The sequence below is a fragment of the Salmo trutta genome, chromosome 3 (genome assembly GCF_901001165.1).
Source record: "Salmo trutta chromosome 3, fSalTru1.1, whole genome shotgun sequence".
NCBI classification, from domain to species: domain Eukaryota; kingdom Metazoa; phylum Chordata; class Actinopteri; order Salmoniformes; family Salmonidae; genus Salmo; species Salmo trutta.
The window spans coordinates 29918492-29944791 of record NC_042959.1 but is presented as its reverse complement, the minus strand read 5'-3'; the positions used below and the strand labels follow the sequence as shown (position 1 = coordinate 29944791).

General features: G+C 43.4%; 1 protein-coding gene across 2 annotated transcripts in view; it reads left to right on the top strand.

Annotated features, from left to right (window-relative positions):
• Positions 1-4620: 4620 nt before the first annotated feature.
• LOC115172203 (cystine/glutamate transporter) overlaps positions 4621-26300 on the top strand; it is a 36369-nt gene continuing 14689 nt past the window's right edge. Inside the window, exon 1 of one of the 2 annotated variants that reach the window (XR_003871402.1) lies at positions 4621-4636. The gene's annotated coding sequence lies outside the window, so the exon portion shown is untranslated. The remainder of the gene's footprint in view (positions 4637-26300) is intronic. The other variant, XM_029729404.1, reaches the window with a different exon arrangement.

Sequence of the window (26300 nt, the reverse complement as noted above, 5' to 3'; positions counted from 1 at the left end):
TGTGTGTGCATATGTGTGTAGTGTGTTACAAATTGTGTTTGAATGAGTCTCGGAGAGCTTCATCTCCTCATGAGCCCTATTGTCTCAGCTTGACTGAGCCGGGTCAATTCTCCTCTTGGCCACTTGGGGTCACTGCAGCACCATGCAGAACCCCTTAACAAACCCACCAGAGGTCTGTATCCTACTGTGGATGGATGCATAACGCTGCTGTAAGTGAAATAGAACATTAGGTATTCAGAAAAGATCAAAATCCCATCAGGAGTGCAGTCATATCTAACCACACAAACTGGGCTATCAAAAACAAAGGCTTTCCCTTCAATTCTGTTCAGCAGCGTTTAACCCTGAGTGGTTGATTCTTACTGCAGGTGATGTAAGATATGAGTTGTGTCTTTACGTTGTAAAGCAATCAGCCTGAGCAAGAAAAATGATTGACTGGGATTATTAGACTGAATAAAAGATCTTAGATGTGAGTGACGTGAAAGATAGAGATCTAGAATACTACCATTTTTGTGGTGGATGGCTAGGTTAGCATCGCGCAGTGATGGTACCTTCCTTAGACTTGAGGTACAGTAGCCCTGGACCCATGTCTTGTATCATGGTTTGAATATGTTGTGATGAGTTTTTCTGTTTGGGTGTTGGATGATACTTCCATCAGTCGATTCCCTGGAGTCACACACTCTCTCTACCCTCTACCCTCTCGCTGGCAGCTTTTCCGCTAGAGTCCACATCACCTCTGTCCATCTTCTGTCACTCAATAACCAACAGGCAGGGGTCTGCTACTCACTCACACACACATCCAGGGTTACTCACATATCCCAACGCCTTGACCTCTAAATGGGTTATTCTGTTCAACGAAAATGTCATGTCTGAGTGATATCAAAACATATGTGATGAAAGAAGTTCTGCAGTAGCTAGAAGTAACTTATTTAGCAAATATGTCCCGCTGGAGACAAGCTAAACAAAACAGCAACATTAACTGTCATTTCTCTAGATTGGCATCTGTCTGTGATAAGTATCTCTAAAGATCTTTCCAATAGTTATGGTGTCAACAAACAGATTTTTTTCTTATATAACTTGTTTCCAAATCATATTAAATATTCATATCTAAATCTCAATTATATTTAAGATATGAGTGGGCCAATCAAATGTGCTGGCCCATTTTTGGTGTGGAGGCAGCCAATCAGAAGCTCGGAACCAAAATGAGAAGGTGGACTTGGCCAATGGGCTGTGTAGGAGCACGGTGAGAGGTTAAAGGGAGGTGTGTGTGTGTGTGTGTGTGGGACAGACAGACAATGTTTGATGGGTCAGAGAGAGTTTACTGTCCTACTCAGTGTGGTTCCTCAGGGCTCCTCTACCTTATTGATCGCCCTGAGGCGCTCTTGTCTACAGTGAAGAGAGCAAAAGAGAGGTGTGTGTGTGTGTGTTCATATGAGTGTGTGTGTATTTATGTGTGCGTGAGTCAGAGAGAGGAAGAGAGAAAGAGGGAGTGTGCGAGAGAGCGGGACTCTAAGAATTGACATCTAGGCTACTCTCCTACACAATAAGTCCGCAACAGGAAAGGCTCCTTACCCCTGCTCTGCGCTTGGTGTGCTGCAGCTCCTCAGGAACATATGGAGGATCTACGTAGGGTGTGTGTGTGTCGGTGTGTTTCGGTGTGTGCGGTGTTGTGTTCTTGACCACGGTACCTCACCAGATGCTCAGTGTTTAAGCTGTGAACAAGGAGTAATCTGCGGAACCATCTCAGCGCACTGAGACACAAACAAACAGTCTTCGCTCTAAAGTGTGTGTGTGAGTATAAGTGTGTGCATGTATTGTCAGTTCCTTAGCACTGAAGGAAAATTCAAGTAGACCTGGTTATCGATTTCTTTCAAGATAGGGGTGAGAGAGTTGGTGTGATTTTGTCATAAATAAATAAAAGGGAGCCTAGAGGGTTGCCCGGGACAGGATTGAGATGTAGATTTAAGCACAGCGTTTTTCAGTTCAGTTTGCACCTGTGCTATAAATCAATAACCCCTTTACTTAGCTGGAGGACTCCACATGCTAACTAACTAACTAACTAACACACACACACACACACACACACACACACACACACACACACACACACACACACACACACACACACACACACACAGGCAGTGAATACGCTAAATGAGGGTAGCACACCCCTGGTCCCCACCTGTCTACATTAATCCAGCATGTCAAAGCTGGGAATCAGAGCTGCCTGCTGCCTGCTCTCCCAGACTGACTGACACTTTGCAGGGCCCTGGTCTGCATCAGTTCTAATTTAGCCTATGTGTGTGCGTACGTGTGTATGTTTGTGAGTAAGTGTGTATGTGTCATGTGAGAGGAAGTAATGGGAAAGAGAAGAGAACCATTTGAACCGCTGCATCCCTAAAGGTAGGCGTTCAAAGCACTTCAAAGCCCATCACTAAATAACCACTGATAGCTCAAAACAGCAGCAAAACACTGAGCCCAGATCACCCCAAAACTGATGATATTTGTGTATGAACAGACAGATAGACAGACAGGCAGTCAGGCAGACAGATCGACAGACAGGTAGACATAAGCAGGCAGGCAGGCAGGCAAAAAGACAGGCATGCAGGCAGGCAGAAAGACAGGCACGCAGTCAGAAAGACAGGCACGCATGCACACGCACACGCACACACACACGCACAGGCACACGCACACACACCCACACACACACACACACACAGCCAGCCAGCTGACAGTGTGGACAGTGGGTCTGTTCTGGTGATGGGTATTACAGCAGGCGAGCAGCAGCAGGGGACTCCTGACACTAATATATTTTCACATGAAAAAGAGGAGATAGAAACCGTGATGGACAGAGAAAAAGAAAAACAGCAAAGGAGAGTGATACACGGAGAGGGATGAGAGAGAGAGAGAGAGAGACTGAGCAAGAAAGAGGGAAAGCGAGAGAGCGAACAAGACAGTAGGGCTGAGGCGGGAGCCCAGGGGAGGCGGCGAGGAAGACGGACAGCAAAAGATAGTGGACGGGAGGTTGGAGAAAGAGACAGACAGGCAGGGAGAGATACAGGCAGGCTAAGCTCCTTGGGGACTTTGGGAGTTTTATTATCATTCACATCCACTCTGATCCCTGTCCCTCGCCACCTGCGGCCATTTTGGAGCAATCCTGACCCGTTAGTGCGCTGGGCTCTCCGTGGACCACCTGCAATTAAAAAGCCAGGGAGGAAACAGATTAAACAGGAACATCTCAAACCCATAATCCCCCTGCTGCTCCTGCTGCCGCGGCCTTTACAACTTCTGTTGTCCTCCTGGGGGAAGAGTCTGTGAAGGAGAGAGAGAGAAAGAGAGAGAATTTAGTCTGCAAGAGAAAGTCTAGTTTGCTATTATCGGTGACATTCACCATCCTAATGTAAAACAGACAATCTTGCATTTGTCTCTGTCCGATACCTATGGTTTTTCACCAGTAATTCTCATTAAGGACGATGCCGCCATCGCACAGTGTGTCGGCATGGATTCGTTTTTAAATGTTAGAGCATGTACTGTCGCATAACGAAGCAAGGCATGAATGACAAACAATGTGTAATGAATGACATGTAGCGTATCATAGTATTGTACTGTAGCATACAGCATTGTAGCATTACGTAGTGTTAGCCTCGCCTAGTTGTCGTTTCCACCATGCACTCCCCATGCTAACTGACTGGCAGGAGAGATGACACTAGTGGTGTGAAAGTCAGATCAGGGAGAGAGGAAAGTTAGTAATTATTTAGGTATACAAATGTGCTTGTCTGTTTAAGTGTGCTTTGGAAACCTGACAGGGAATGAAATGGACGTGTCATAATGCAAAGTAGACAGATCTAAGACTGAGAGAGAGAGAGAGAGAGAGGAGTGAGGCAGAGAGAGAGAGAGAGAAGGCGAGAGAAAGCAAGGCAGAGAGAGAGAGAGAAGGAGAGAAGGAGAGAGGCAGAGAGAGAGAGAGCCTCTGCCTGTGAATAACCATTTGGCGTACTCACTGTTAGCCTGCTGCACGTTCTCAGACCGTCAATCTGGATGGAATGTTTTATTCATGTCCTCTATCGCTCATTTCACACTCCCTCTCCCATTCACTCACTCACATACACACTATCTCCCTCTCCGTTGCTCTCTCATTATCGCACTCTCTAACACACTCCCTTGCAGTGGTACTTTACAGTCAGTAGAGGAAGTGAAAGAATACTCCTCATCTGAGATGAGCTAAACATATTCATTTTGGTTCCTTCCTTTGTGTCTCTAACAGCCCAACCAGACAACAGAAACATATCTTCCTTGATTTCCTCCTGTTTCAAACCGCTGTCTCTCTCTCCCTTCTTTCTCATATTCCTTGTCTCTCTCTCGCTGTATGTTATTTATGTGTGAGGATTGGTATAGCGTATTCTAATCTTTCCAAAGGAATTACACCTCCCCTCTTTATTCCTTCCCCTAAGGCTCTCTCTCTCTCTCGCTCTCTCTCTCTCTCTCTCCCCCTCTCTCTCTCTCTCTCTCTCTATGTCTATCTTTGTCTCTTTTTTGTCTTTCTATCTCTTTCTCAGTGGAATTGAATATTGCTTTTGTAATCTCGCAGACGGAAGGCCTTTGGTCATGCATTGGGTTCTGATGGCTGGTGCTGATGCAGGTATGTGTGTGTTTCTGCTGCTCTCAGCTTCCTGTGCTGATTAAACCCCGGGTAAAACAGGGGTCAGGTGAAACTAATTATAAGACCCTGACACCTGTAGTTCATTCAAATGTGAATAACAGTTCAATATCTGGGAAAGTGTTTTCTTTGCTGCAGTAGGTCTGTCTACCCTCTCAGGGGGGCTTGTGAATGCTGTGTAGGCCATCTAGAATACACCGGGAATATTATATATGTGATCCAGATATTTTGACTTCCTACTTCTCCAAACATTTATTTTTTCAATATTCTTTCCCAACAGAGTTCTGACATTTCTCATAGATTTCTCATTTCTCATAGTTACCACATGATTCCATATGTTTTATTTAATTGTTTCAATGTCTTCACTATTATTCTACAATGTAGAAATAAAACAACAACAAAACAACCCTGGAATGAGTAGGTGTGTCTAAACTTTTGACTGGTACTGTATGTGTTTTTTAGAAGTGAATGTAAGTTAGTGGTTCCTCCTCTCTCAGCTGTCTCGGTGTACTCTGGCTTTATTGACTGGTAGTAGAGAACGTGGGAGGCAGATTGCTCCCTGATGGCATTGGTATGCACATAGCAGACTCTCTAAGTCTTATTGAAATATTCAAGACTCTCCTCTTTAATTGTGAATAATAGCATCAGGAATAGAATCAGTATAACGAATCCCTACTTCACCAATTATACTGGCATCAATTTGCTTCAATCTATAGAGAAGGTGTGTGTGTGTGTGTGTGTGTGTGTGTGTGTGATAACCAAGCCCAAGGTATTTTTTTTCTTCTCCTCACTTGTTTTGTAGAGAGAGAGAGCTGAGTTGCTATGCAGATTTATTCTGAATAATAACAAGATGTGAATACACCTATACCAGTCGGGGTCTGTGCTCCTTATCGAGGTGAGTCTCACACACAATAACCCTGTCCTGAGGAACTCTGTCTATCTGGGAGACTGATGGGGAGAGACACATAATAGAGAAACAATTCAGCATAGAAAAGTCAGTAATGTGTTTTGACTTAATAAATCTGCTGTCACTCACTGAGACAAGTTTTTCCTCTGTAAAAAAAAAAAAGGTAGGGTTTGATATTCTTGGCATTAGATTCATCTGAGGTATTTTATCTTTGGAAATCTATCATTCTATCAACAGAGAGACGAAAGGGTGAAAAACAGAGTTGAACTCTCAGCTAAGACCTAAAGATAGCAGGGAGTAAACAGCAAAGAGACTTAACAGGAGGGAGTAGAAAAACATGGCGTCTCACTCACAGGTGTTCTAGAAGGGGAAATGTCAGGGCTGGTCTGATAAACACACACTGTAAACACACACAGACACAGTGAACCTCTGCCCTCAAACCCCTCCTCTTCCCTTCAATCACCCCACATCTAAATATCTCTATTTCCTTCCCTGCTTCCCCTTTCACCCTCTGCAACCCGGAGTCGGGTAGAAATGAATACATGAACAAACTGCGGAACTTCAGTTGACATCCTAATATACTACACACAGGACTGGAGGGCAATTACAAAAATAAAAGGAATGAGAGAGAAAGAGAGGGGGGGTCAACAACAAATGATTGAGAGGCAGAGAACCTCTCCACATATGAGATGCGTTGGAAATTAGATTTCCAGTTTCCAATGAATTTGTAGCCAGAGCTTCCCAGCCATAGGCATAATACATGACCTGGGTGTTAATGTGTTGTGATTCCTTTCTTTTCCCACTTCACTTCCTCAAACAGCATATTGACTTTTTTCAGCTGTGTTTATTAGAATTTCTCATTATCTTGACATTTCGCTGAGGCTTTGCAGCTTATTGGGATCCCAGAGTGGTCTGACGTGTTGACTCGAAAGGAAGGAGGCAATCTTCCCTGTGAAATAAAACACTTTCAGAAAGCCTAACAACGCTAGACGGCTGCATGTCTTATTGTCATGTAAAAATACAACTTTGGATTGGATGCTGTCATTATGGTGTATGGTAGGGGGAGGCTTCTGAGGGGCCGGAACGGAGCAAATGGAATTGCATCAAAAACCTGCAAACCATGTGTTTGATGTATTTGATACTATTCCTCTTATTCTGCTCCAGTCATTAACGTTCTCCCCAACTAAGGCATCACCAAGTTCCTGTGGTGTATGGTATCTGATTAGGCAGGTGTGGATCTGTTCTTACAGTTGTTGTTCTACTGTTATTGGTAGAGCTACCGCATATGTTTTAAGAGGTCCCGTGTGACTCAGTTGGTAGCGCATGGTGTTTGCAACGCCAGGGTTGTGGGTTCGATTCCCACGGGGGACCAGTATGGAAATAAATGTATGAAATGTATGCATTCACTACTGTAAGTCGCTCTGGATAAGAGTGTCTGCTAAATGACTAAAATGTAAAATGTTAATGTAAGAGCCCGTGGTTTCCTTCTCTAAGTGGCTGAACTGAAATAACCCCAAGATTTTTTACTGGTCATGTCCCAACAGGGCAAAGGGTTGAAGGATAACATGGAACAGGGAACAGACCGTAAAAGATCCACTTACTGGGTCAAACAAAACTAACGGTTAGGGTTAAAGGTTTCAGATATAGACCTGCACTATCAATACAACACATCTATAAGAAGATTAAAGACTGCCTAACAAACAGCCATTCATTTGTGGTTAATGTCTGCCTATAGGAAGTTATGTGGCATCATAACAATATTCTATAGCCCCAATTGGGGTTTCCTAAATTACATGCAAAATGACATTTAATCACACATTTTCAGGTCAAGTTCAAGATTTCTAAATCACAACGTTGACGTGGGTTGACATATCTCCCCCCTCTCTCACTCTCGCTTGCTCTCTTTCCCTCTCTTTCTCTTTCTCCTGCTCTCTCCCTCTCTCTCCCTTTCTCCCGCTCTCTCTCCCTATCTCGCTCTCTTTCTCTCTCTCTGTTAATCCTCCAGACTGCTAACACGCACCTCAGGGCTAGTGCGAGGAGCAGGAACAGGACGTACTGGATGGGCCAGGCGCACTGGAGGCCTAATGCATGGAACTGGCTTTGGAGGTGCCAGTTCCATAGCCGATCATTGAGAGTATCTCTACCGCTCCTGCTGTCTCTAGAGAGTTGAAAACAGCAGGTCTGGGACAGGTAGCACGTCCGGTGAACAGGCCAGGGTTCCATAGCCGCAGGCAGAACAGTTGAAACTGGAGCCGCAGTACGGCCAGGTGGACTGGGGACAGCAGGGAGTCATCATGCCAGGTAGTCCTGAGGCATGGTCCTAGGGCTCAGGTCCTCCGAGAGAAAGAAAGAAAGAGAGAAAGAATTAGAGAGAGCATACTTAAATTCACACAGGACACCGGATAAGACAGGCGAAATACTCCAGATATAACAGACTGACCCTAGCCCCCCGACACATAAACTACTGCAGCATAAATACTTGAGGCTGAGACAGGAGGGGTCAGGAGACACTGTGGCCCCATCCAATGATACCCCTGGACAGGGCCAAACAAGCAGGATATAACCCCACCCACTTTGCCAAAGCACAGCCCCCACACCACTAGAGGGATACCTTCAACCACCAACTTACCATCCTGAGACAAGGCCGAGTATAGCCCACAAAGATCTCCGCCACGGCACAACCCAAGGGGGGGCGCCAACCCAGACAGGAAGACCATGTCAGTGACTCAAGTGACGCACCCCTCCTAGGGACGGCATGGAAGAGCACCAGTAAGTCAGTGACTCAGCCCCTGTAATAGGGTTAGAGGCAGAGAATCCCAGTGGAGAGAAGGGAACCGGCCAGGCAGAGACAGCAAGGGCGGTTCGTTGCTCTAGAGCCTTTCCGTTCACCTTCCCACTCCTGGGCCAGACTACACTCAATCATAGGACCTACTGAAGAGATGAGTCTTCAGTAAAGACTTAAAGGTTGAGACCGAGTCTGCGTCTCTCACATGGGTAGGCAGACCATTCCATAAAAATGGAGCTCTATAGGAGAACGCCCTGTCTCCAGCTGTTTGCTTAGAAATTCTAGGGACAATTAGGAGGCCTGCGTCTTGTGACCGTAGCGTATGTGTAGGTATGTGCGGCAGGACCAAATCGGAAAGATAGGTAGGAGCAAGCCCATGTAATGCTTTGTAGGTTAGCAGTAAAACCTTGAAATCAGCCCTTGCCTTAACAGGAAGCCAGTGTAGGGAGGCTAGCACTAGAGTAATATGATCAAATCTTTACCATTATGGAAATGTCAGGCAGGGTTACTTTAAGAAATGAGGAGATGGGAAACTCTATTGGATTCGTATTAACGGACATTGTGAACGATGCCCTATGTTGTCAATGGAGATTCTGGGACAAAAAGTGCACTCCTTCAATGAGTGAATGGGAGTCAACTGGGTGCTAGCTCAAAAAAGAAATATTAGCATGAATTACGTGAACAAGAAGCACAACATTAAAAATATTTTCCGGGATGTGAGATAATTAACTTGTTGTTTATAATATCGAATAGTTGTAAAAATATTTTTGAGGAATATAGGCATATTTCTCGACTCATACCCTGACTTTTAGAAGAGATTGTGTGACAATTAGCTTAGCAACCGCGTGACGCAGCATGACAATATGAACATGATTGTCTGCTGGGAGGGGTGTTATATGTTCCTCCATTCATTGGCCATTGAGATCAAATCAAATGTTATTTGTCACATGCTTTGTAAACAACAGGTGTAAACTAACAGTGAAGTGCTTACGGGCCCTTCCCAAAGTAAAACACTTAATAATAAAAGTAATAACAAATACACAATGAGTAACAACCTCTTACATCTACACATTCCGCTAGCGGAACGTCTGCTCCAATATCCAATGATGGGCAGGGCGCGAAATACAAACTCCTCTAAAATCCGAAAACTTCCACTTTTCAAACATATGACTATTTTACAGCTATTTAAAGACAAGACTCTCCTTTATCTAACCACACTGTCCGATTTCAAAAAGGCTTTACAGCGAAAGCAAAACATTAGATTATGTCAGAGTACCCAGCCAGAAATAATCAGACACCCATTTTTCAAGCTAGCATATCATGTCACATAAACCCAAACCACAGCTAAATGCAGCACTAACCTTTTATGATCTTCATCAGATGACACACCTAGGACATTATGTTATACAATACATGCATGTCTGTTCAATCAAGTTCATATTTATATCAAAAACCAGCTTTTTACATTAGCATGTGACGTTCAGAACTAGCATTCCCACCGAACACTTCCGGTGATTTTACTAAATTACTCACGATAAACGTTCACAAAAAGCATAACAATTATTTTAAGAATTATAGATACAGAACTCCTCTATGCACTCGATATGTCCGATTTTAAAATAGCTTTTCGGATGAAGCACATTTTGCAATAATCTAAGTACATAGCCCAGCCATCACGGGCTAGCTATTTAGACACCTAACCAGTTTAGCCTTCACCAAAATCACATTTCCTATAAGAAAAATGTTCTTACCTTTCCTGTTCTTCGTCAGAATGCAGTCCCAGGACTTCTACTTCAATAACAAATGTAGGTTTGGTCCCAAATAATCCATAGTTATGTTCCATCAAGACGTTTTGTTCGTGCGTTCTAGACACTATCCCAACGCTAAATCTCGGCCACGAGCATGGCGCAGAATGTGACAAAAAAATTCTAAATATTCCATTACCGTACTTCGAAGCATGTCAACCGCTGTTTAAAACCAATTTTTATGCAATTTATCTCGTAGAAAAGCGATAATATTCCGACCGGGAATCTGCCTGTCTGTATACTGAGGGAAAAACCGAAAGCCTGGGGCGGGGCGGGTCGCGAGCGTAAGGCTTAGTCCACTGAGTGACCACTCAGCTTTTGCTCTCCTTTGTTTCAGCCAGGGCTTTGAATTACATCATTCCTGTTTTTCCCGGGCTCTGAGACTCCATTGGAGACGTGGGAAGTGTCACGTAACAGCAGAGATCCTTCGTTTTTGGAAGAGATGTCAAAGAAAGAAAATAAAAGGTCTGACAGGGTACTTCCTGAACAGAAGCATCTCAGGTTTTTGCCTGCCATAGGAGTTCTGTTATACTCACAGACACCATTCAAACAGTTTCAGAAACTGTGGAGTGTTTTCTCTCCAAAGCTAATAATTATATGCATATTCTAGTTTCTGGGCAGGACTAATAATCAGATTAAATCGGGTACGTTTTTTATCCAGCCGTGAAAATACTGCCCCCTAGCCATAAGAGGATAACTTGGCTATATACACGGGTACCATTACCGAGTCGATGTGCATGGGTACTAGGTAATTGAGGTAGATAGGTACATAAAACTAAGAATAAAGTGACAGATAATAAACAGTAGCAGCAGCATATGTGATGATGAGACTAAAATGTTAGTGCAACAAAAAAATGCTCAACGCAGATAGTCCAGGTAGTTATTTGGTTAAATATTTATTGAACTATTTAGCAGTCTTATGGCTTGGGGGAAGAAGCTGTCCTGTTGGTTCCAGATTTGGTGCATTGGTACCGTTGGCCATGCGGTAGCCGAGCGAACAAAGGGAGCTCGACCCCAGTGATGTACTGGGCTGTACGCACTACCCTCTGTAGTACCTTGTGGTCGGATGCCAAGCAGTTGCCATACAAAGCGGTGATGCAGTCAGTCAAGATACTCTCAATGGTGCAGCTGTATAACTTTTGGAGGATCTGAGGGCCCATGCAAAAAAATGTCAGCCTCCTGAGGGGGAAAATGCGTTGTCGTGCCCTCTTCACGACTGTGTTGGTGTGTGTGGACCATGATAGATCCTTAGTGATGTGGACACCTGAAGGTCTCAACCCGCTCCACTACAGCTCCGTCGATGTGAATGGGGGCGTGCTCGGCCCTCCGTTTCCTGTAGTCCACAATCAGCTCCTTTGTCTTGCTGACGTTGAGGGAGAGGTTGTTGTTCTGGCACCACACTGCCAGGTCTCTGACCTCCTCCCTATAAGATGTCTCATCGTCGCCGGTGATCAGGTCTAACACCGCCGTGTCGTCGACAAACGTAATGATGGTCTGATTTGCGCGGAGAGTCATGCGTGGCCACACAGTTGTGGGTGAGCAGGGAGTACAGGAGGGGACTAAGCACACACCCCTGTAGGTAGATGTCTTCACGGGTCTAACAGACCCAAAATTACGAGATTGGGTCCGGTTCCTAAATTCAGACTTTTGTCTCGGATCTGGGTCGAGTCTGGTATAATTGCCACGGGTCTCGGGTATATGCAGTTCAAATTGATTTACTGACTGGACCCGATTGGACCCATCCTCTCTTCATTTCATGTTTGTGAGGTAATGAGAACTGCACAAGCTTCTTTTCTGTGTCAGCCAATTGCAACTCAATAAAACGTATAGCTTATGTCCAGCTCAAACTGGTTACAGCTGCTCACCTCATGTGTACCTGCTGCTGACAAAAGAAAGAACAAGTGAAAGCAGCCTTGTCCTAGGCTACTGTTGACTGCAAAGCCTAAGTAAAATGAAAGTTAAAGGAGAAAGAGGATAGTGAAAAGAAGCTGACGAGGGGGATATCCTCAGGACAAGTTTTAATATTGTAGTGGATCAAGATGAGAAGAACATTGGTGCAGCCAAATGGACTGTGTGCATCTCACTATTCAGGTTTGATGCAATTTTCAAACTTGAATATATTGATTTTCGTATTTATTATAATTTGTTTTATCATTATTATTATTATTATTATTATTATTATTGTATATCATTATTATTATTGTAGGCCTATTTAAGAATCTAAACCAATTATTTAAATATGATTTTTTTTTTAGGAAAGTAAAAACTCTCTGTGGTCATTAAAGACCCCACGGCACTTATGGTAAGAGTAGGGGTGTTAACCTGTGGCCTGGTTGAAATGTCCAATCTGGCTTTCATACCATCATGGCCACCTAATCATCCCCAGCATCCAATTGGCTGATTCATCCCCCCTCCTCTCTCCTGTAACTATTGTAGGGGGTGGGTCCCAAAGATTAAGGGGACCTTAAGATCCATATGTTTTGCTGCAGGCCTGATAATAAGATACTGTTGCTATGTGTCTAAGAACTCTGCCACTATACGTTGCACAAGCCATCTATATTAGTTTTTGTGGTTAAGCCCTGGCTGCTGAGAGAGTGGGATTGCAGGCTGGGTCTGTCTGGTTTTGATATTTTGATCTTGTGTGATAGTGGACAATTATCATAAATTCAGAGAAGCTACTGTACTGGGTTGCCTTATAAGGTAACCTCAGCTTATTGATACACATACATTGACGTAGGTGATCGTACCACTAGGGAGTGATCACATGTATAAATCAGCTGTGCCCTTAGGTGAGGTGCAGAACTTACTGTGAAACATGCGTGCTGTGTTCCCGTTGTCAACTTCTGTCTGCAATTGCATTAATAAATGAATGATTGATTACTTAAAGAAGATGTTGTTTGACTGCTGATTTCACCAATAAGCCAAAGATTGACAAGGAAGGAACCAAACCCGACACTATTCCCCAGGTCGTTACTGTAAATGAGAATGTGTTCTCGGTCAACTTAATTGGTCAAATAAGGGTACAAAAATGATCAAATAAATACCAATCAAACAATAGGCTATACAGTTTTGAATATACTACACATCGAAACTCAACTAACAGTTTTTTAGTCATTTATTATAGCCTGTTTGTAACTGTGTATCATTTGGCCAATATGGCTTGTTCATTGACGGTGCTGGCAGCGCCCCGTCGGAGGTTTCTTTCTCTCTCTCTTAATACTCTCGGATTCGAACCAGCACATGTCTGTTTGGGTCTGTTTTTACCAAAGGTCTTTTCGGAACGGGTATGACGGTCCTCTGGTCTATTCGGAACGGGTCTCTGTAAATGCTTTATTTATTTATGCATGCTGGGTCGGGTGGGAAAGCCACGGATCCATTTCGGAACGGGTCCAACTTTTTGGAACCGGGAAGACCTCTACCTGAGGGGTCCCAGTGTTGATGGTCAGCATGGCGGAAGTGTTGTTGCTTACCCTCACAACCTGGGGGAGGTCCATAAAAATGTCCAGGATCCAGTTGCAGAGGGAGGTGTTCAGTCCCAGGGTCCTTAGCTAAGTGAGGAGCTTGGAGGGTACTATGGTGTTGAATGCTGAACTGTAGTCAATGAACAGCATTCTCACATAGGTGTTCCTCTTGTCCAGGTGGGAAAGGGCAGTGTGGAGTGCAATCGAGATTGCATCATCTGTTAGGGCGGTATGTGAATTGGAGTGGGTCCAGTGTGTCTGGGATGATGGTATTGATGTGAGCCATGACCAACCAGCCTTTCAAAGCATTTCATGGCTACAGATGTGAGTGCTATGGGGCGATAGTCATTTAGAGAGGTTACCTTGGTGTTTTCGGACACAGGGACTATGGTGGTCTCTTTGAAACCTAAACAGGGGTTCCTCATTTAAAAGTTGCATCATACTGCAGTATAGCGTGCGGTATGCTGAGGTATGTTAAGCTAAGGTGAGTCGCGGTGCTTGGCGCTAATGCTCATTTAAAACACCAGAGGGCGGCTTTGCGCACATCTACTCCATCTAGTCTTTTTTTTAAATCATTATTTAATTAACGAAAAAGATGTTGATTAACAAATACTGCATATGCTTATGTCTATTAGATATACAGTAGATACATCAGTAACTGGTAAAAGGTTGTTTTGATTATCATGTGGATTATAATACATTTAAATATTTGTAGGGGGTTGTTGATGTATTTTCAATAGGGCAAATCAGGTCTGTGATAGAGTTAGATATGTAAAACTTTCGTCTTATGTCAGGTGAACTGTTGTGTCCTCATCTTTTGGTCTGATCATTTCATTCAAGCATTTTAGTTCTAAAATGAAATAGCAAAGAGAGCCTTAAACAATAATTAAACAATAAATGGACTGCAACATGTTGGGTAAAGCAATTGCAATCAGGAATGCATGCCACTGTTTTCAATCTTAGCTGTACTATTATTGTATTTGTTGTGTTTTCCCAAATGGTCCACATTTTTTAAATAATTCATTTCCTTCTCCCTGCTGCCAATCGCCGTGCTCCGAAGCACCTCTCCCTCACATTTACTCTCTCAGATACAATGCATTCGGAAAGTATTCAGACCCCTACCCTTTTTACACATTTTGTTACGTTACAGCCTTATTCTAAAATTGATTAAATTCATTTTTCCCTCATTAATCTACAAAAAATAACCCAAAAGGACAAAGTGAAAACAGGTTTTTAGAATGTTTGCAAATGTATATATATTTTTTTATTGAAGTACCACGTTTACATAAGCATTCAGACCCTTTACTCAGTACTTTGTTGAAGCACCTTTGGCAGTGATTACAGCCTCAAGTCTTCTTGGGTATGATGTTACAAGCTTGGCACACCTAGACAAGAACAGCTAAAGGATAGAACTTCAGCAGTAATAAGCGCAACATTCCAAAATGCAATTAGTGGGAAAACACTGTTCTCAAAAGTGCGGTTTCATATGACAGAGATGAAAATATCCTTCAGAAATGTAGAAAGAGGGAAGATGTAAAGACGCATCATCAATCATGGGTTGTTAATATGTCTAAGATTTTGTCTTTGGCTGCTGGACAACAAAGGAAAGTTGAAAAACTGGTTTCAATGGCATATCAGGAAGTGTTTATAAAAGAATCCCCTTAACATTCCTATGGTCGGAACATGGTAAGACATACCTCATAAAATGACAAGAAAACGTCAGGGTTTTCATCAAGGACCTCTCTGTACTTCGCTCTGTTCATCTTTGCCTCGATCCTGACTAGTCTCCCAGTCCCTGCCGCTGAAGAACATCACCACAGCATGATGCTGCCAACACAATGCTTCACTGTAGGGATGGTGCTAGGTTTCCTCCAGACATATTTCTGTTTTTATGTTTAATAAATCAGCAACATTTTCTAAAAACCTGTTTACGCTTTGTTATTAAGGGGTATTGTCTGTAGATAGCTGAGTATCTTTAACATTTTTTTATCCATTTTAAAATAAGTTAAAGGGTCTGAATACGTTCCGGAGGCACTGTAGGTCTGGACATGACAGGTTGTAGCCAATACGCAAAGGCTACCATCTACACTTCGACATGTAGGCTAATTGTTTATGTACATTTACAAACACGTATGTTTTTCTTAAAATAATAGCTACTGTTTTTTGGTTTTCAAACCCAATTGAATTTTATATTTTGGTTATTGGCCTTGGTGTCCTAGCAGATGGCCTTGGTGCCCTGGCAGATTGGGCACCCTTTGAAGGGCAAATGGCCTTGGCCCTAAAATCATGAAATTCCAGGCCTGGCTATACCTAAAACATCAATTTCTCAGCAAGTCTATTGTCCTGCTTATAGCCCATCAAGGGTGGATGGCTTTGTTTGTATTCCAATAATAAACTCAGCAACAAAAGAAACGTCCCTTTTTCAGGACCCTGTCTTTCAAAGATAATTTGTAAAAATCAAAAATAGCTTCACAGATCTTCATTGTAAAGGGTTTAAACACTGTTTCCCAAGCTTATTCAATGAACCATAAACAATTAATGAACATGCACCTGTGGAACCGTTGTTAAGACACTAACAGCTTACAGACGGTAGGCAATTAAGGTCACAGATATGAAAACTTAGGACACGAAAGAGGCCTTTCTACTGACTGAAAACACCAAAAGAAAGATGCCAAGGGTCCCTGCTCATCTGCGTGAACGTGCCCTAGACATGTTGCAAGGAGGCATGAGAACTGCAGATGTGGCCAGGGCAATAAATTGCAATGTCCGGACTGTGAAACGCCTAAGACAGCACTACAGGGGGACAGGATGGACAGCTGATCGTCCTCACAGTGGCAGACTACGTGTAACAACACCTGCACAGGATCAGTACATCCGAACATCACACCTGCGGGACAGGTACAGGATGGCAACAAAAACTGCCCGAGTTACACCAGGAACTCACAATCCCTCCATCAGTGCTCAGACTGTCTGCAATATGAATAAGAATAAGAAATAAAAGGAACAAATAATTAAAGAGCAGCAGCAAAATAACAATAGCGAGACTATATACAAGGGGTAGCGGTACACAGTCAATGTGCGGGGACACTGGTTAGTCGAGGTAATAGAGGTAATATGTACAGTGCCTTGCAAAAGTATTCATCCCCCTTGGCATTTTTCCTTTTTTGTTGCATTACAACCTGTAATTTAAATTTATTTTTGTTTGGATTTCATGTAATGGACATACATAAAACAGTCCAAATTGGTGAAGTGAAACAAAAAAATTTACTTGTTAAAAAATGACAAAAAATGAACAGAAAAGTGGTGTGCGCATATGTATTCACCCCTTTGCTATGAAGCCCCTACATTTTTTATTTTTTTTATTTCACCTTCATTTAACCAGGTAGGCAAGTTGAGAACAAGTTCTCATTTACAATTGCGACCTGGCCAAGATTAAGCAAAGCAGTTCGACAACATACAACAACACAGAGTTACACATGGAGTAAAACAAACATAGTCAATAATACAGTAGAAAAATACGTCTATATACAATGTGAGCAAATGAGGTGAGATAAGGGAGGTAAAGGCAAAAAAGGCCATGGTGGCAAAGTACTCTGTGGCACCCCCATAGAGACTGCCAGAGGTCCGGACAACAGGCCCTCGGATTTGACACACTGAACTCTATCAGAGAAGTAGTTGGTGAACCAGGCAATGCAATCGTTTGAGAGACCAAGGCTATTGAGTCTGCCGATGAGGATGTGGTGATTGACAGAGTCGAAAGCTTTGGCCAGGTCAATGAATACGGCAGCACAGTATTGTTTCTTATCGATGGCGGTTACGATATCGTTTAGGACCTTGAGCGTGGCTGAGGTGCACCCATGACCAGCTCTGAAACCAGATTGCATAGCGGAGAAGGTGCGGTGGGATTCGAAATGGTCGGTAATCTGTTTGTTGACTTGGCTTTCGAAGACCTTAGAAAGGCAGGGTAGGATGGATATAGGTCTGTAGCAATTTGGGTCAAGAGTGTCCCCTCCTTTGAAGAGGGGGATGACAGCAGCTGCTTTCCAATCTATGGGAATCTCAGACGACACGAAAGAGAGGTTGAACAGGCTAGTAATAGGGGTTGCAATAATTTCGGCAGATAATTTAAGAAAGAAAGGGTCCAGATTGTCTAGCCCGGCTGATTTGTAGGGGTCAAGATTTTGCAGCTCTTTCAGAACATCAGCTGAATGGATTTGGGACAAGGAGAAAGGGGGAAGGCTTGGGCGAGTAGCTGTGGGGGGTGCAGTGCTGTTGACTGCAGTAGGGGTAGCCAGGCGGAAAGCATGGCCAGCCGTAGAAGTGCAGTGGGCAGTTGGGAGGAGGTGTTCTTATTCTCCATGGACTTTACAATGTCCCAGAACTTTTTGAATTTGTGTTGCAGGAAGCAAATCTCTGCTTGAAAAAGCTAGCCTTGGCTTTTCTAACTGCCTGTAAATATTGGTTTCTAACTTCCCTGAAAAGTTGCATATCACGGGGGCTGTTCGATGCTTATGCAGAACGCCACAGGATGTTTTTGTGTTGGTTAAGGGCAGTCAGGTCTGGGGAAAACCAAGGGCTATATCTGTTCCTGGTTCTAAATTTTTTGAATGGGGCATGCTTATTTAAGATGGTGAGGAAGGCATTTAAAAAAAAATAACCAGGCATCCTCTACTGACGGGATGAGGTCAATATCCTTCCAGGATACCAGGGCTAGATCGATTAGAAAGGCTTGCTCGCTGAAATGTTTCAGGGAGCGTTTGACAGTGATGAATGGAGGTCGTTTGACCGCTGACCCATTACGGATGCAGGCAATGAGGCAGTGATCGCTGAGATCTTGGTTGAAAACAGCAGAGGTGTATTTAGAGGGCAAGTTGGTTAGGATGATATCTATGAGGGTGCCAGTGTTTCTGGCTTTGGGGTGGTACCTAGTGGGTTCATTAATAATTTGTGTGAGATTGAGGGCATCAAGCTTGGATTGTAGGATGGCTGGGGTGTTAAGCATGTCCAAGTTTAGGTCACCTAGTAGCACGAGCTCTGAAGATAGATGGGGGGCAATCAGTTCACATATGGTGTCCAGAGCACAGCTGGGGGCTGAGGGTGGTCTATAGCAGGCGGCAACGGTATGAGATTTGTTTTTAGAGAGATGGATTTTTAAAAGTAGAAGTTCAAATTGTTTGTGTACAGACCTGGATAGTAGGACAGAACTCTGCAGGCTATCTCTAAAATAGATTGCAACACCGCCCCCTTTGGCCGTTCTATCTTGTCTGAAAACGTTGTAGTTAGGGATGAAGATTTCAGAGTTTTTGGTGGACTTCCTAAGCCAGGATTCAGACACAGCTAGGACATCTGGGTTGGCAGAGTGTGCTAAAGCAGTGAATAAAACAAACTTAGGGAGGAGGCTTCTAATGTTGACATGCATGAAACCAAGGCTATTACGGTTACAGAAGTCATCAAAAGAGAGCACCTGGGGAGTAGGAGTGGAGCTAGGCACTGCAGGGCCTGGATTCACCTCAACATCACCAGATGAACAGAGAAGGATGAGGATAAGGGTACGGCTAAAAGCTATAAGAATTGGTCGTCTGTGACGTCCGGAATAGAGAGAAAAAGAAGCAGGTTTCTGGGGGCGATAAAATAGCTTCAAGGTATAATGTACAGACAAAGGTATGGTAGGATGTGAATACAGTGGAGGTAAACCTAGGCATTTAGTGATGATGAGAGAGATATTGTCTCTAGAAACATAGTTGAAACCAGAAGATGTCATAGAATGTGTGGGTGGAGGAACTGAGAGGTTGGATAAGGTATAATGAGCAGGGCTAGAGGCTCTACAGTGAAATAAGCCAATAAACACTAACCAGAACAGCAATGGACAAGGCATATTGACATTAAGGAGAGGCATGCTTAGCCGAGTGATCGAAGGGTCCAGTGAGAATTAGATAGCAAGCTGGTAGAAGATGGAGGGAAGTCTGTTTTTAGCCACCTCGTGCGTTTCCGTCTGTAGATTAGTGGGGTTCCGTGTGGTAGGGGGGCCCAGTCCAATTGGCAAAATAGTTATAGTTATATTGGCCCAAAAAAAGTTGTCCGATAGACCTATTCAGATAGCAGCCGATAAGATAGCTAACGAATTAGCAGGCCGCAGATGGGCGTTCAGGTTACGTCGCGACGGAGGGGCCAGTTGGATAACTCCCTCGGGCAGATAACGTCGGTGGTCCAGTCGTGAAGGCCCGATGGGGCTCCGCATCGGCAGTAAAAATGGGTCCGGATAGGTAGTTGTAGCCCAGGAGTGGCTGATGGAACTCTTCAGCTGGCTAGCTCCGGAATAATTTATGTTAGCTCCAGGACCGACGTTTGCCAATAGTCACTCAGGTAGCAGCTAGCTCGCTGCAAGATCCAGGTGTAAATGTCCAGAGCCTGTGGTAGAAATCCGGGGATATGGAGAGAGAATAGGTCTGGTATGCTCTGGTCTGAGTTGCGCTGTACAAAAACTGGCGATAGCTTTTCGAGCTAATGGATAGCTGAGGACTGCTAACCGTGGCTAGCTGAACTCCAACGTTAGCCAGTGAAATGGCTAACCTCTGGCTAGCTTCTGTTTGGATTTCAGATTTGAGGTAAATAATATATATATATATATTTTTTTTTACTTGGTGAGGCGGGTTGCAGGAGAGTGTTTTGAGGTTGAGTTTTTAGAAGAAAAAAATAAAATAATATATATATATATACATAAGATCTGGTGCAACCAATTACCTTCAGAAGTCACATAATTAGTTAAATAAAGTCCACCTGTGTGCAATCTAAGTGTCACAAGGTCTGTCACATGATCTCAGTGTATATACACCTGTTCTGAAAGGCCCCAGAGTCTGCAACACCACTAAGCAAGGGGCACCACCAAGCAAGCGGCACCATGAAGATCAAGGAGCTCTCCAAACAGGTCAGGGACAAAGTTGTGGAGAAGTATAGATCAGGTTGGGTTATAAAATAATATCTGAAACTTTGAACATCCCACAGCGCACCATTAAATCCATTATTAATAAATAGAAAGAATATGGCACCACAACAAACCTGCCAAGAGAGGGCCACCCACCAAAACTCACAGACCAGGCAAGGAGGGCATTAATCAGAGAGGCAACAAAGAGACCAAAGATAACCCTGAAGGAGACTGCAAAGCTCCACAGCGGAGATTGGAGTATCTGTCCATATGACCACTTTAAGCCGTACCCTCCACAGAGCTGGGCTTACGGAAGAGTGTCCAGAAAAAAATAAGCAAACACATTTGGTGTTTGCCGAAAGGCATGTGGGAGACTCCCCAAACATATGGAAGAAGGTACTCTGGTCAGATGAGACTAAAATGTTGCTTTTTGGCCATCAAGGAAAACTCTATATCTGGCGCAAACCCAACACTTCTCATCACTCCGAGAACACCATCCCCACAGTGAAGTATGGTGGTGTCAGCATCATGCTGTGGGGATGTTTTTCATTGGCAGGGACTGGGAAACTGGCCAGAATTGAAGGAATGATGGATGGCGCTAATTGTGCCAAGCTTATAGAGACATACCCCAAGAGACTTGCAGCTGTAAAAATTATTTGCATATTCAAAGTGGTAGGCATGTTGTGTAAATCAAATGATACAAACCCCCCAAAAATCTATTTTAATTCCAGGTTGTAAGGCAGCAAAATAGGAAAAATGCCAAGGTGGGTGAATACTTTCGCAAGCCACTGTACATGTAGGGAGAGTTATTGAAGTGACTATGCATAAATAGTAACAGAGAGTAATAGCGGTGTAAAAGAGCGTTGGGCAATGCAAATAGTTTGGGTAGCCATTTCATTACCTGTTCAGGAGTCTTATGGCTTGGGGGTAGAAGCTGTTTAGAAGCCTCTTGGGCTTAGACTTGGCACTCCAGTAGTGCTTGCCGTGCGGTAGCAGAGAGAACAGTCTATGACTAGGGTGGCTGGAGTCTTTGACAATTTTTAGGACCTTCCTCTGACACCGCCTGTTAGGGCAAGTCAGGTCTGTGATATTGAGTTTGAAATGTAAAACTTTGGAGGACTCTAATACATTACAAGTTTGCGCTTTTTGGCCATTAGTCTAGCCTATACAAAAGGACTCAACTCTGACTGACTGTCATACCTGTCGGAAGGAGCGGACCAAAACGCAGCGTGTTGAGTGCTCATCTTCTTTCTTTATTTAGAGAGAACACTCAAACAAAATAAACAAACAACAAAAACAGTTCCGTAAGGCACACAGGCTATACAGAAAACAACCACCCACAAACCCAAAGGAAAATAGGGCTGCCAAAGTATGGCTTCCAATCAGAGACAACGAAAGACACCTGCCTCTGATTGGAAACCATACTCGGCCACACATAGAAAACGAACATAGAAAATGAAAACTAGAACAAATCCCCTCTAAATAAACCAACCCCAAAACACACAAAAACAACACCCCCTGCCACTCCCTGACCATACTACAATGACAAATGACCCCTTTACTGGTCAGGACGTGACACTGACCACAGCATCTATCGGTAGTCTAAACTGTGGCACAAATTGGGGGATTTTTGATACCAAGCCAAGCTATTGGAATAAATTAAGGTGTGAATGTATCTGTTCGAGAGTCTCTCTCTAGCACTAGAGCCCTTGCATTGGGCAAAAAAATCTGCTATTGTGAAAGAATACTTGTCGATCATGTTGGTTTCCTCTTTCGCTTCGAAGAGGCCACACTTGCCTTGGAGGCAAGCAAACAGCCTGCTCTTCACCTGGTAATTATGTGGTTTCAAAGGATTAAGCTTCACCTACAGATGGATTTCTGGTGTCAGAGGGAAGCCAGCTGCGAGCCTGTGACCAGGCACGGTGGATGACATCTGTTTCCTGCACAGCAATTTGAAGAAATCTGAGTGACGAATGGACTGTTTTTGAAGTTATTGTTTTAGTAGCTTCATCTGTTGGCAAATATCAGAAGGATCTTTCAAAGCGATTTGAGTTGTCAATGTGCCACATTGCATTGTGAAAATAAAAATATATGATTCTTTATTTATGGCATGGTTTCTTTTTAGCCAAATGTTGAAAAGACATGCAGATAATGAGGAATAATAGCCTACTGTCTGTAGTGATAAAAACAATTGGGCTAAATACATATGTTTTTTTGTTGGATAATGGATCGACTCTCAGAACTCATAAGAGGCAGCTTCTTTCTTCAAAATAATCATTAATTCAGAAGGTTAAACCCATAGGTCTTAGGCCCGCAGTAAATTCATTTAGATTACCAGGTTCATTTTTCATTAGGTTATAATAATCCATGCCTTCTGGGAATGTTATAAAGTTCAAAAGTTATGGGTGGAGTTACAAAATTGGACGTCAGAAGTATTACAATGGAAATCTGTCTGTCTGCATATTTCAAGACATGGCATATGAGGAGGGTGCAGTGAGATACCTGATGGGTTAGTGAATACTTTTCTTGTCAATCATCTTGATTAAACATATACTTAAACTGGAAATCAACCATCATTAACACAATAGAAAGGTCAAATGCTTTATTATCTAAATGTTGAAAGTATGTGGGTGACAGAGAGAAACAAAATAATGCAGTCTGAGGCCATGTGTTGGAGAGTGATGCAGGAGCTGGAGATGCGGGTGTGAGCATGTGGGTCTGAGCAGGTGTGATGTCGTTGCTGTTTGTGTGATGCTATCGTTTGTATGTGTATGTTTTGGATTCTGATTGTTAATTAGGAATAGGATTTATTTGATTTATTTTGTTTACATTCTTCATTGTAACAACGTCACATACACACACAACATGAGCAGATTAACTTGGTAAAAACATTTCTTTATTAAAGACTGTCAAAAAGAATGTCAGTACTTATTTATTTTTATCAAAAGCCACAAATGAGTGAGTCTCTCAGCTTTGTGCTGACAAATATAGCTTTATGCTGCAAAATAGCCTACTAAATAGGCCAAGCCTAAACAAATGCATTAAATTGCCTAAATAAACTAGTACATTACATAAATAAAAACACATAAATTAAATTGAAAATATGGGCAACATTTTTCTGTCTGTATCCTCACTGGACTCTCATTCAGTTTCTTCTTCACATGAGCAAAGAAGCACTCCATGTTTCAGAAACTCACTTTATATATAGAGAGTCTATCAATCTCTCCAAACTGTGGTAAATAAAGCCAGTTTGTAATCTTAGAATTTTTTTTTTTTTTTTGAGGGATTGAAACCAAAAACAACACCAAAAGCCTAATCCGCGTTCTAACTCACCCTTGCGATAGTGTGGCACAATGAAGGAATGAGCAATTTACCACAATCTGCCACCATCTACCACAAACTGTTGCGGCATAAGATCAAAACTTATGAAGAATCACTGTATGTATTGCAGACTGGATAAGGGAGAGGATGAAAATGTGAGCGAAGACACCCACAGGTTAATGTTCACAAGGCCGCAGGGCCAGATGGATTACCAGGCATTTGCTGACCATCTGGCCCTATGGCCTTGTGAATGTTAACCTGTTTAAAGGTCTTACTAACATCGGCTCAGGAGAGCGTGATCGCACAGTTGTCCAGAACATCTGGTGTTCTTATGCATGGTTCAGTGTTGCTTGCCTCGAAGCGAGTATAGAAGGCATTTAGCTCGTCTGGTAGACTTCATGGCTACGGACGTGAGTGCTACGGGTCTGTAGTCATTTAGGCAGGTTGCCTTTGTGTTCTTGGGCACAGGGACTATGGTGGTCTGCTTGAAACATGTTGCTATTACAGACTCAATCAGGGACATGTTGATAATGTCAGTGAAGACACTTGCCAGTTGGTCAGCACATGCCCTGAGCACACGTCCTGGTAATCCGTCTGGCTCCGCAGCCTTGTGTATGTTGACCTGTTTAAAGGTCTTACTCACGTTGGCTACGGAGAGTGTGCCCACACAGTCATCCGGAACAGCTGATGCTCTCAGTCATGCCTCAGTGTTGCTTGCCTCGAAGCGAGCATAGAAGTAATTTAGCTCGTCTGGTAGGCTCGTGTCACTGGGAAGCTCGCGGCTGTGCTTCCCTTTGTAGTCCGTAATAGTTTGCAAGCCATGCCACATAAGACGAGCCGGTGTAGTATGATTCAATCTTAGCCCTGTATTGGCGCTTTGCGTGTTTGATGGTTCGTCGCAGGGCATAGCAGTATTTTTTGTAAGCTTCCGGGTTAGAGTCCCACACATTGAAAGCGGCAGCACTACCCTTTAGCTCAGTGCGCATGTTGCCTGTAATCCATGGCTTCTGGTTGGGGTATGTACGTACAGTCACTGTGGGGACGACGTCCTCGATGCACTTATTGATGAAGCCAGTGACTGATGTGGTGTACTCCTCAATGCCATCGGAAGAATCCCGGAACATGTTGCAGCCTGTGCTAGCAAAACAGTCCTGTAGTTTAGCATCTGCTTCATCTGACCACTTTTTTATAGACCGAGTCACTGGTGCTTCCTGCATTAATTTTTGCTTGTAAGCATGAATCAGGAGGATAGAGTTGTGGTCGGATTTACCAAATGGAGGGCGAGGGAGAGCTTTGAATGTGTGTGTGGAGTACAGGTGATCTAGAATTGTTTAACCTCTGGTTGCACATTTAACATGTTGATAGAAATTTGGTGGAACTGATTTAAGTTTCCCTACATTAACGTCTCCGGCCACTAGGAGCACCGCCTCTGGGTGAGTGGTTTCCTGTTTGCTTATTTCCTTATACAGCTGACTGAGTGCGGTCTTAGTGCCAGCATCTGTCTGTGGTGGTAAATAAACAGCAACGAAAAGTATAGCTGAAAACTCTCTAGGCAAGTAGTGTGGCCTGCAATTTATCACAATATACTCTACTTCAGGCGAGCAAAATCTAGAGACTTCCTTAGATTTTGTGCACCAGCTGTTGTTTACAAATATGCACAGACCGCCCCCCTTCGTCTTACCGGAGTGTGCTGTTCTATTTTGCCGGTGCAGCGTATATCCTGCTAGCTGAATATCCATGTCGTCATTCAGCCACAATTCCGTGAAACATAGGATATTACAGTTTTTAATGTCCTGTTGGTAGGATATTTGTGATCGTACCTCGTCTAATTTATTGTCCAATGATTGCACGTTGGCAAGTAATATTAACAGTAATTGCAGCTTTCCCACTCGCCTTCTGCGGGTCCTCACGAGGCATCCCGCTCTGTGTCCCCTGTACCTGCGTTTCTTCCTCTTGCAAATAACGGGGATGTTGACCCTGTCGGGTGTTTGGAGAATGTCCTGTGCCTCCGGCTTGTTGAAGAAAAAATCTTTGTCTAATCCGAGGTGAATGATCGCTGTCCTGATATCCAGAAGCTCTTTTTTGTCGTAAGATACGGTTGCAGAACATTATGTACAAAATAAGTTACAAATAACATGAAAAAACCTCACATAATAGCACAATTGGTTGGGTGTCCGTAAAACTGTTGCCATTTCTTTTGGCACCATTTTAGTGGATGTAAACATCTGACCCACTGGAATTGTGATACAGTGAATTATAAATGAAATAATCTTTCTGTAAACAATTGTTGGAAAAATTTACTTGTGTCATGCACAAAGTTGGTCCTAACCAACTTGCCAAAACTATAGTTTGTTAACCGTCCAGCTGTCCTCGGGTCATTTTGACCCAACCCGACACTGTGTTGTCCTCGGGTCATTTTGACCCGACACTACAGCAGTGAAAGCA